Source organism: Muntiacus reevesi, chromosome 5, assembly GCF_963930625.1.
Source record: "Muntiacus reevesi chromosome 5, mMunRee1.1, whole genome shotgun sequence".
Taxonomy (NCBI): domain Eukaryota; kingdom Metazoa; phylum Chordata; class Mammalia; order Artiodactyla; family Cervidae; genus Muntiacus; species Muntiacus reevesi.
The window spans coordinates 115,303,192-115,313,235 of record NC_089253.1 but is presented as its reverse complement, the minus strand read 5'-3'; the positions used below and the strand labels follow the sequence as shown (position 1 = coordinate 115,313,235).

The 10,044-nt window shown below is 42.7% G+C and overlaps 1 non-coding gene across 1 annotated transcript; it reads left to right on the top strand.

The window, feature by feature from the left end:
• The first annotated feature begins 2,373 nt into the window (after positions 1 to 2,373).
• LOC136170025 (U6 spliceosomal RNA) lies at positions 2,374 to 2,480 on the top strand. The gene has a single exon (XR_010663485.1). It is a non-coding gene; the product is annotated as a U6 spliceosomal RNA (small nuclear RNA).
• Positions 2,481 to 10,044: the final 7,564 nt, after the last annotated feature.

Below are 10,044 nucleotides of genomic sequence, written 5' to 3'. Positions count from 1 at the left end.
GGGTATAGGAGGAAAGCAGAGATAGATTTAAGGAAGCAAAGCTCCCATGTCCTGCTAATACATATGGCAATGGCACCAGAAAGATTGTCAGGCCATTTGGTTCCCCAGAACTCCTAGATGTTGGGGTCAACAGTTGTGCTACTTTTGAAACAGACTCAAAGACTTAGAGAACAAACTGATGGCTGCCGGGGGAGATGAATGGAGGGAAGGGATAGTGAGTGAGTTTGGGATGGACGTGTACACACTGCTATGTTTAAAATGGATAACCAACATGGGCTTGCTGTATAGCACATGGAACTCTGCTGAACGGTATGTGGCAGCCTGAATGAGAGGGGAGTCTGCGGGTAGAACGGACACATGTTTATGTTATGACTTAGTCCCTTTGCTGCTCACCTGAAACTATCATAACATGTTTGTTAATTGGCTCTAACCCCAAAACAAAATAAAAATTTAAAAAGAAAACAATTTTGCTGCTTCTAAAATTAAAATTTAGCATGAGATTTCACTATAAATTACAGTCCATATAATGGCCAGTCAAGAAGTATTCACTGGGCAGCTAGTAGACGCTAAACATTGTCATGGCCCTTGGAGTGCAGGAGCAAGCAGGGCAGAAAAGGCATGTAGTTCAGTGCTTCTCAAATTTTTGTGTATGCACATCACCTGGGGGTTTGTTGAAAATGCAAATTCTGTTTCAGTAGATCTACAGTAGGGCCTGAGATTTTCCCAATAGATAAGCCTGTCCACCCACACAGAACTTCCAGTCAGCTTCTGAGCACTTCATTCTCAATGTGAACGGACATTAGAAGAAAGTTCCTAGAATGCAAGATGTTTCCTTTCATTACAAGCTGTGTTCAGGAGTAATATGCTCTGCTCATCTATGCTTTTACAATGTCTCTGCTTGGCCAGAAGTTGGCTAATGGCCTTTTATGGGTTTCTACGTCTGTTTGCCAACAAAGGTCCGTCTGTTCAAGGCTATGGTTTTTCCAGTGGTCATATATAGATGTGAGAGTTGGACTGTGGAGAAAGCTGAGTGCCGAAGAATCGATGCTTTTGAACTGTGGTGTTGGAGAAGGCTCTTGAGAGTCCCTTGGACTGCAAGGAGATCCACCCAGTCCATCCTAAAGGAGATCAGTGCTGTGTGTTCATTGGAAGGACTGATGCTGAAGCTGAAACTCCAGTACTTTGGTCACCTCATGTGAAGAGTTGACTCATTGGAAAAGACCCTGATGCTGGGAGGGATTGGGGGCAGGAGGAGAAGGGGACGACAGAGGATGAGATGGCTGGACGGCGTCACCGACTTGATGGACATGAGTTTGAGTAAACTCCGGGAATTTGTGATGGACAGGGAGGCCTGGCATGCTGCAATTCATGGGGTCACAAAGAGTTGGACACGACTGAGCAACTGAACTGAACTGAACTGAACTGAACGTGTGTTGTATTCACCAGGTCCTAGGGCTGGAAAGGACTTAAGAAGTGATCTTAAGACCCATTTGTAGTGCTTATATTCCTGTTGTGGTTTCCTTATGAGTTAAGCCTCAGCTGCTGAGATTGTTGGATCATGTCTTCATAGTGAGCACCCAACGGAAGGGTTGAGGTGTGCTAGGAGATTAACACGCCAACTGCTCACACTGTGGCTCCTCTGCACAGGGCAGAGGTTTGACCATAGGCGCCCCCTCTCTGTCCCAGGGGTGTTAGAGTCCCTCCAGACGCCTGTGACTGAGATTCAGGCCATCGGGATAGGGAACATGTGTAAATCCATGTCTGATTCATGTCAATGTATGGCAAAAACCACTACAACATTGTAAAGTAATTAGCCTCCAACGAATTAAAAAAAAAAAAAGTTTCAGGCTGGGAGAAACCCAGGATCAGAGTTACTGTAGGTATTCAATTGAAAGTGGTCAAGCAGGAGATGGCAAGAGTGAACAACATTTTAGGAATCAGCAAACTAAAATGGACTGGAATGGGTGAATTTAAATCAGATGACCATTATATCTACTACTTCGGGCTAGAATTCCTTAGATGAAATGGAGTGCCCATCATAGTCAACAAAAGAGTCCAAAAGCAGTACTTGGATGCAATCTCAGACATGACAGAATGATCTCTATTCATTTCCAAGGCAAACCATTCAATGTCACGGTAATCCAAGTCTGTGCCCTGACCAGTGATGCTGAAGAAGCTGAAGTTGACTGGTTCTATGAAGACCTACAAGAACTTCTATAACACCCAAAAAAGATGTCCTTTTCATTATAGGGGACTGGAATGCAAAAGTAGGAAGTCAAGAAATACCTGGAGTAACAGACAAATTTGGCCTTGGAATACAGAATGAAGCAGGGCAAAGGCTAATAGAGTTTTGCCAATAGAATGCACTGGTCAGTGCTCGCTTCGGCAGCACATATACTAAAATTGGAACAATACAGAGAAGATTAGCATGGCCCCTGCGCAAGGATGACACGCAAATTCATGAAGCGTTGCATGTTTTTAAACAAATGGGACCTAATGAAACTTAAAAGCTTTTGCACAACAAAGGAAACTATAAGTAAGGTGAAAAGACAGCCCTCAGATTGGGAGAAAATAATAGCAAATGAAGAAACAAAGGATTAATCTCAAAAATATACAAGCAACTCCTGAAGTTCAATTCCAGAAAAATAAATGACCCAATCAAAAAATGGGCCAAAGATCTAAACAGACATTTCTCCAAAGAAGACATACACTTGGCTAACAAACACATGAAAAGATGCTCAACATCTCTCATTATCAGAGAAATGCAAATCAAAACCACAATGAGGTACCATTACACGCCAGTCAGGATGGCTGCTATCCAAAAGTCTACAAGCAATAAATGCTGGAGAGGGTGTGGAGAAAAGGGAACCCTCTTACACTGTTGGTGGGAATGCAAACTAGTACAGCCACTATGGAGAACAGTGTGGAGATTTCTTAAAAAACTGGAAATAGAACTGCCATATGACCCAGCAATACCACTTCTGGGCATACACACGAAGGAAACCAGATCTGAAAGAGACACATGCACCCCAATGTTCATCGCAGCACTGTTTATAATAGCCAGGACATGGAAGCAACCTAGATGCCCATCAGCAGACGAATGGATAAGGAAGCTGTGGTACATATACACCATGGAATATTACTCAGCCGTTAAAAAGAATTCATTTGAATCAGTTCTAATGAGATGGATGAAACTGGATCCCATTATACAGAGTGAAGTAAGCCAGAAAGATAAAGAACATTACAGTATACTAACACATATATATGGAATTTAGAAAGATGGTAACGATAACCCTGTATGCAAAACAGAAAAAGAGACACAGAAGTACAGAACAGACTTTTGAACTCTGTGGGAGAAGGTGAAGGTGGGATGTTTTGAAAGAACAGCATGTATATTATCTATGGTGAAACAGATCACCAGCCCAGGATGGATGCATGAGACAAGTGCTCGGGCCTGGTGCACTGGGAAGACCCAGAGGAATTGGGTGGAGAGGGAGGTGGGAGGGGGGATCAGGATGGGGAATATGTGTAACTCCATGGCTGATTCATGTCAATGTATGACAAAACCCACTGAAATGTTGTGAACTAATTAGCCTCCGACTAATAATAATAATAAAAAAAAGAATGCACTGGTCATAGCAAACACCCTGTTCCAACAACACAAGAGAAGACTCTACACATGGACGTCACCTGATGGTCAATACTGAAATCAGATTGATTATATTCTTTGCAGCCAAAGATGGAAAAGTTCCATACAGTCAGCAAAACAAGACTGAGAGCTTACTGTGGCTCAGATCATGAACTCCTCATTGCCAAATTCAGACTTAAATTGAGGAAAGTAGGGAAAACCACTGGACCACTCAGGTATGACCTAAATCAAATCCCTTACAATTATACAGGAAGTGACAAATAGATTCAAGAGATTAGATCTGATGTGCAGAGTGCCTGATGAATTATGGACGGAGGTTCATGACATTGTACAGGAGACAGGAATCAAGACCATCCCCAAGAAAAAGAAATGCAAAAAGGCAAAATGGCTGTCTGAGGAGGCCTTACAAATAGCTGTGAAAAGAACAGAAGCAAAAGGCAAAGGAGAAAAGGAAAGATATACCCATTTGAATGCAGAATTCCAAAGAATAGCAAGGAGAGATAAGAAAGCCTTCCTCAGTGATCAGTGCAAAGAAATACAGGAAAACAACAGAATGGGAAAGACTAGAGATCTCTTCCAGAAAATTACAGATACCAAGGGAACGTTTCATGCAAAGATGGGCACAATAAAGGACAGAAATGGTATGGACCTAACAGAAGCAGAAGATATTAAGAAGAGGTGGCAAGAATACACAGAAGAACTATACAAAAAAGATCACGATGGTATGATCACTCACCTAGAGCCAATTATCCTGGAATATGAAGTCAAATGGGCCTTAGGAAGTATCACTATGAACAAAGCTAGTGGAGGTGACGGAATTCCAGTTGAGCTATTTCAAATCCTGAAAGATGATGCTGTGAAAGTGCTGCACTCAATATGCCAGCAAATTTGGAAAACTCAGCAGTGGCCACAGGACTGGCAAAGGTCAGTTTTCATTCCAATCCCAAAGAAAGGCAATACCAAAGAATGCTCAAACTACTGCACAGTTGCAGTCATCTCACACGCTAAGAGAGTAATGCTCAAAATTCTCCAACAGGCTTCAACAGTACATGAACTGTGAAATTCCAGATGTTCAAGCTGGTTTTAGAAAAGGCAGAGGAACCAGAGATCAAATTCCCAACATCCGCTGGATCATCAATAAAGCGAGAGAGTTTCAGAAAAATATCTACTTCTGTTTTACTGACTATGCCAAAGCCTTTGACTGTGTGATCACAACAAACTGTGGAAAATTCTGAAAGAGATGGGAATACCAGACCACCTGACCTGCCTCCTGAGAAATCTGTATGCAGGTCAGGAAGCAACAGTTAGAACTGGACGTGGAACAACAGACTGGTTCCAAATTGGAAAAGGAGTACGTCAAGGCTGTATATTGTCACCCTGCTTATTTAACTTATATGCAGAGTACATCATGAGAAACACTGGACTGGATGAAGCACAAGCTGGAATCAAGACTGCTGGGAGAAATATCAATAACCTCAGATATGCAGATGACACCACCCATATGGCAGAAAACGAAGAAGAATTAAAGAACCTCTTGATGAAAGTGAAAGAGGAGAGTGAAAATTTGGCTTAAAATTCAACATTCAGAAAGCTAAGATCATGGTGTCTAGTCCCATCACTTCATGGCAAATAGATGGGGAAACAATGGAAACAGTGGAAGACTTTATTTTGGGGGGCTCCAAAATCACTGCAGATGGTGACTGAAACCATGAAATTAAAAGACGCTTACTCCTTGAAAGAAAAGTTATGACCAACCTAGACAGCATATTTTTCCAGTAGTCATGTATGGAGGTGAGAGTTGGACTATAAAGAAAGCTGAGTGCAGAAGAACTGATGCTTTTGAACTGTGGTTTGGAGAAGACTCTTGAGAGTCCTTTGGACTGCAAGGAGATCCAACCAGTCCATCCTAAAGGAGATCAGTCCTGAGTGTTCATTGGAGGGACTGATGCTGAAGCTGAAACTCCCAATACTTTGGCCACCTGATGTGAAGAACTGAGTCCTTGGCTAAGACCCTGATGCTGGGAAAGATTGAAGGTGGGAGGAGAAGGGGACAGCAGAGGATGAGATGGTTAGATGGCATCACCAACTCCATGGACATGAATTTGAGCAAGCTCCAGGAGTTGGTGATGGACAGGGAGGCCTGGCGTGCTGCGGTCCATGACTGAGTGACTGAACTGGACTGAACCGACTGAACTGAGAAATTTAATATTGGTAGCTTGTTTCTTTTTGTATCTATGTCCAAATCAGTGGACATGAATTTGAGTAAACCCCAAGAGACAGTGGAGGAACCTGGTGTGCTGTCGTCCACGGGGCCACAAAGAGTTGGACACGACTCAGCAACTGAATGACAACAACCGTGTATGTTTTTTTGCATGTTTCCCCTCCCACTAGATCTTTTGCATGTTTGTATTTTAAATATATATTTATATATGTGTATTTCTGTATATATTTTTCCCCTCCTGCTAGATCTTGGACGCTTAAAAAATTGCCCAAGTTCTAGAAACAGCAATGTCACCCGGAAGCTTGTGAGAATCCCAGGCCCTACCCTGGGACAGAATTTGTAGTTTTCATAAGATCCCCTGGTGATGTGCAGGCATATTTAGGAAGTTGGAGAAACACTGCATGATGTGGCTTTTCTGCTCTGTTTCCCTCAAATGTTGGCAGTGATGGCGCATGTTGGCTGTCCAGGAAGCACTAGTCGGCTGGTCCTCAGCAGGTCAGGCGGCAGTGTGAGCAGAGGGGTCTCCATGCCATGAGCTCCTGGTGAACTCGAAGACGGGCGGGAAAGGAGAAGGTAAGGAAAAGTCTGCTTGGTGCCTGGGAACTCAAACCTATTTGCAAGCCCCAGGAACAACATCTGGTGTTCCTTACACGATTCATCTCAAAAGTTTCCAGACTGATACTGACCTTTGAGATTCCTCGCGTTCCTAAAGCACTTCTGGAAACTCAGTGCCGTCCCAGACTCCTTCCAGCCCTGAGGGGTCTGGGACATTAGGGCGGATTTCATACCTGCTTGGCTGCCTGAGCCCCGGCCTGTGGTGCAGCCCTAGGGCGGGGCGGCCCCTTCACCAGACAGGGCTGGGTGTCTCCTGACAAAGGTCAGTGTAGGATGGGCCAGAGGCCTGGAGAATCCAGCACGTTCCTCCCAGCCATGCTGAACTATTTTATGAACCCCTGGGTTTCAGAAGAGCTAACTTGAGGATAGTCTTATTTTACCAAAAGGTTTTGTAAATAATTTAACAACAAGGCTCTGAATAATGTTTTGTATTTAATTGGTATATCAACTGAAAAAAAAATAAAAATAAAACACCCCTTTGACAGAGCTATCATGTTGCTCAATAAAGACAATTGTTTAGGATTGTATTTAGGCAGTATAGAAGGTTGAGCCAAAGCTTTCCTCACCCTAGAACATACCCTGGAATAATTAAAATCACTGAAGTCCTGATACAAATTCGGTTTGTTTAAAAAAGTTTTCCTCTAATTTAAAATCATATATTCATTAATAAGAACGTGAAGGGCGCCGCGTCCCTCCCACCTGCCCGCCAGCCGGGTTTGCAGCGCCCAAAAAAAAAAAAAAAGAACGTGAAAATGTAGACACTTTCAAAGAAGAAATAAAAAGAACTCATCACTCAGAGATAGTCAGTGGTAACCTTTTAAATATATTTTCTTCTAGTCTTTTTATGCATATAATGTGTTGTTATATAAAATTGAGATGATTCTGTTTAGAAGGTTTTGCATCTTTTTGTTTATCTAACATATTATAAGCTATTTTCACATCCTTTGAGACATTCTTTGAAAATATCATTTTGTTTTACCCTTGATATTCTCTTACATGTTTATTCTGTTTTTGTTGTTGTTGCTGTTTTCTTAATGACTCTTCTTTTGCTGATTACTTAGACTATTTCCAATTTTTGCTGCTACTAGTAATGCTATAGTCTTCTTTCCTGGAGCCTGTCTTTGGGAAACAGTCTGAAATCATGCAAACTCTTTACTACTAGATCAAGTCAGGATTTAAGATATACTTTGCAATATACTTGTCAAACCAATTTCTAGAGTAAGGTTCCAGAAACTTACTCCTGGAGAAAGTTGCTCTGGCTTTATGGAACTAGTTGCTTAAAAAGTGCAGAGTCAAAAACCCCAGCTTCAATCAGTTGAGAGTTCTGCTTAGCTCAGTTTGACTCAGCAAACGGGAGGCTGTGCCCATAGCTGAGCTTGAGGGAGGCATCGAAACAGAGAGTAGAAGTTAGGAGTGGCAGCTGGGGGTTCAGTTAGATGGCATCAGTGTTTCTGATGTCTTGGGTAAGGACAAATCCCATTGCCAAGTGCATTACCACGGATTTCCTGGTAATGGATTCTTCTGGCTATCTTTCTTTGTCCCTACCAGCTCCCCTCTTCAGAGTCTCCTTCTGAAGAGGCCCTTTCTACCTTCACCTCTGTTCTGCTTTGCTCTTCCATCAACTATTTTTTTAAAAAAATATTTATATACTTGTTTGGCTGCTCCAGGTCTTAACTACAGCACATGGAATCTTCAATTTTCTTTGTGGCATGTGGGACCTAGTTCCCTGACCAGGGATCGAACCCAAGCCCCCTTGATCAGGAGCACAGTTTTAGTCACTAAACTTCCCAGGGAGGCCTCTCATCAGCTGTTTTGACCTGTAACTTTTGAGAATCAGGTTGCTGCTCTTAAATTGCACCGGAGTGAGATTAGGGGACAGGTATTCCATCACAACTGACAGACCTCATCATTACTGTTTTAGGATAAGCTGCTGCTGCTGCTGCTGCTGCTGCTAAGTCGCCTAAGTCATGTCCAACTCTGTGCGACCCCATAGACAGCAGCCCACCAGGCTCATCTATCCCTGGGATTCTCCAGGCAAGAACACTGCACTGGGTTGCCATTTCCTTCTCCAATGCACACATGCATGCTAAGTCGCTTCAGTCGTGTCCAACTCTGTGCAACCCCATGGACAGCAGCCCACCAGGCTCCTCTGTCCCTGGGATTCTCTAGGCAAGAATACTGCAGTGGGTTGCCATTTCCTTCTCCATAGGATAAGCTAGGTAATGCTATAGTAACCAGTAGCAGCAAAAGCTTAGTGCCTTTACATAATCAGGTTTCTTTCTCACTCAGGTGGCTGTCATTCAATGGAGTATGACCCAACAGTCCAGCCTGCTTGGATTTTATGGCACCTTGATATTAAAACATGATTTCAGGATGACCAAGGCAAGTGATGAGTACACAGAAAATTGAGTATCATCTAAGTGCTTCAACCTGGATGTGACACAGAGTGATAGTTTTTGGATCAAAACCAAGCACATGACCTCACCTGATTACCTGGGGTTAGGAAAATGTGATTGTCTGTATGTTCAGAGGGGAAAGAGAACTGGAAATATGGGTGAGCATCATGATGTCTATCTGAATTACCACAAGAGAGAGAGGGAGAGAGAGATCTTAAAATACAGTCCAAACACAGTAATTAGAGAAAAACATCATTATTAAATATGTGTAAGCAGCACCGATAAATAGTGACTTATGAGAGCATCTATTATATAGCCTTTATATTTCAAATAGAATTTGTTGTTTACAAATATGTGAAGCTGTATGCCCCACAGTGAGAACAACATAAAATTAACTTGGATGTCATTATGGAGCTCAAAGTAACCCAAGAATCTACTTATATTTTCTATACAAATTGCAACATTTAAAGGGAGAGCATTATGATTTAGCTAATTGTGAGGGGACCACAGACATGTTTTAATCTGTGTGCCATGCTGTTTCACTGGTAAACTTCTTAGAACTCAACCGCTGCGTTGAGTAGGACTCTAAGTCAGCCTCTAGGCTCAGGGAAGAAGAGGGCAGGAATCCATGCCTTCAACAGACATTTACAAAGCACTGCTGAGCGAGCTCTCCTCCGAGTGCCGATGCCCGCAGCTCACGTGGAGCTATCAGCATTCTTTAGTGGTGTCTGTCATGGGATGCCTGCGTGCACACACGTGTGTGTGTGTTTATGTGTGTGTGTGTGTCTTGTGGGTCAGGGAAGTGGAGGCACGTTATTGTCTACATACTTCCGTCTCTGAGCTAATGTGACTATCGTTAGTGCCACATTAATTCAAGCAGTAGAAGTAACTCTAATCGGCTCGCTCTCACATGCACTCCCATAAGAAGGATGTAAGTTTTGAAGTGCTTTCTCCTGATCATGACGAGTCCCACAGAACTAACCACATGCTTCCTCCCTGTGACATGTGTTTTCAGGGAAAATAAAGGTGTTAATGGAGCACCATCTCCTTTTATGTTTCTCTTTCCCTAACTTACTCTTCTGGATGCTAAGTAAAACTTTATTCTTATTAGGTCCCAGATTCCATTGCCTTACACAGAGTTTTCTCTTGTCTTAAATACTTAA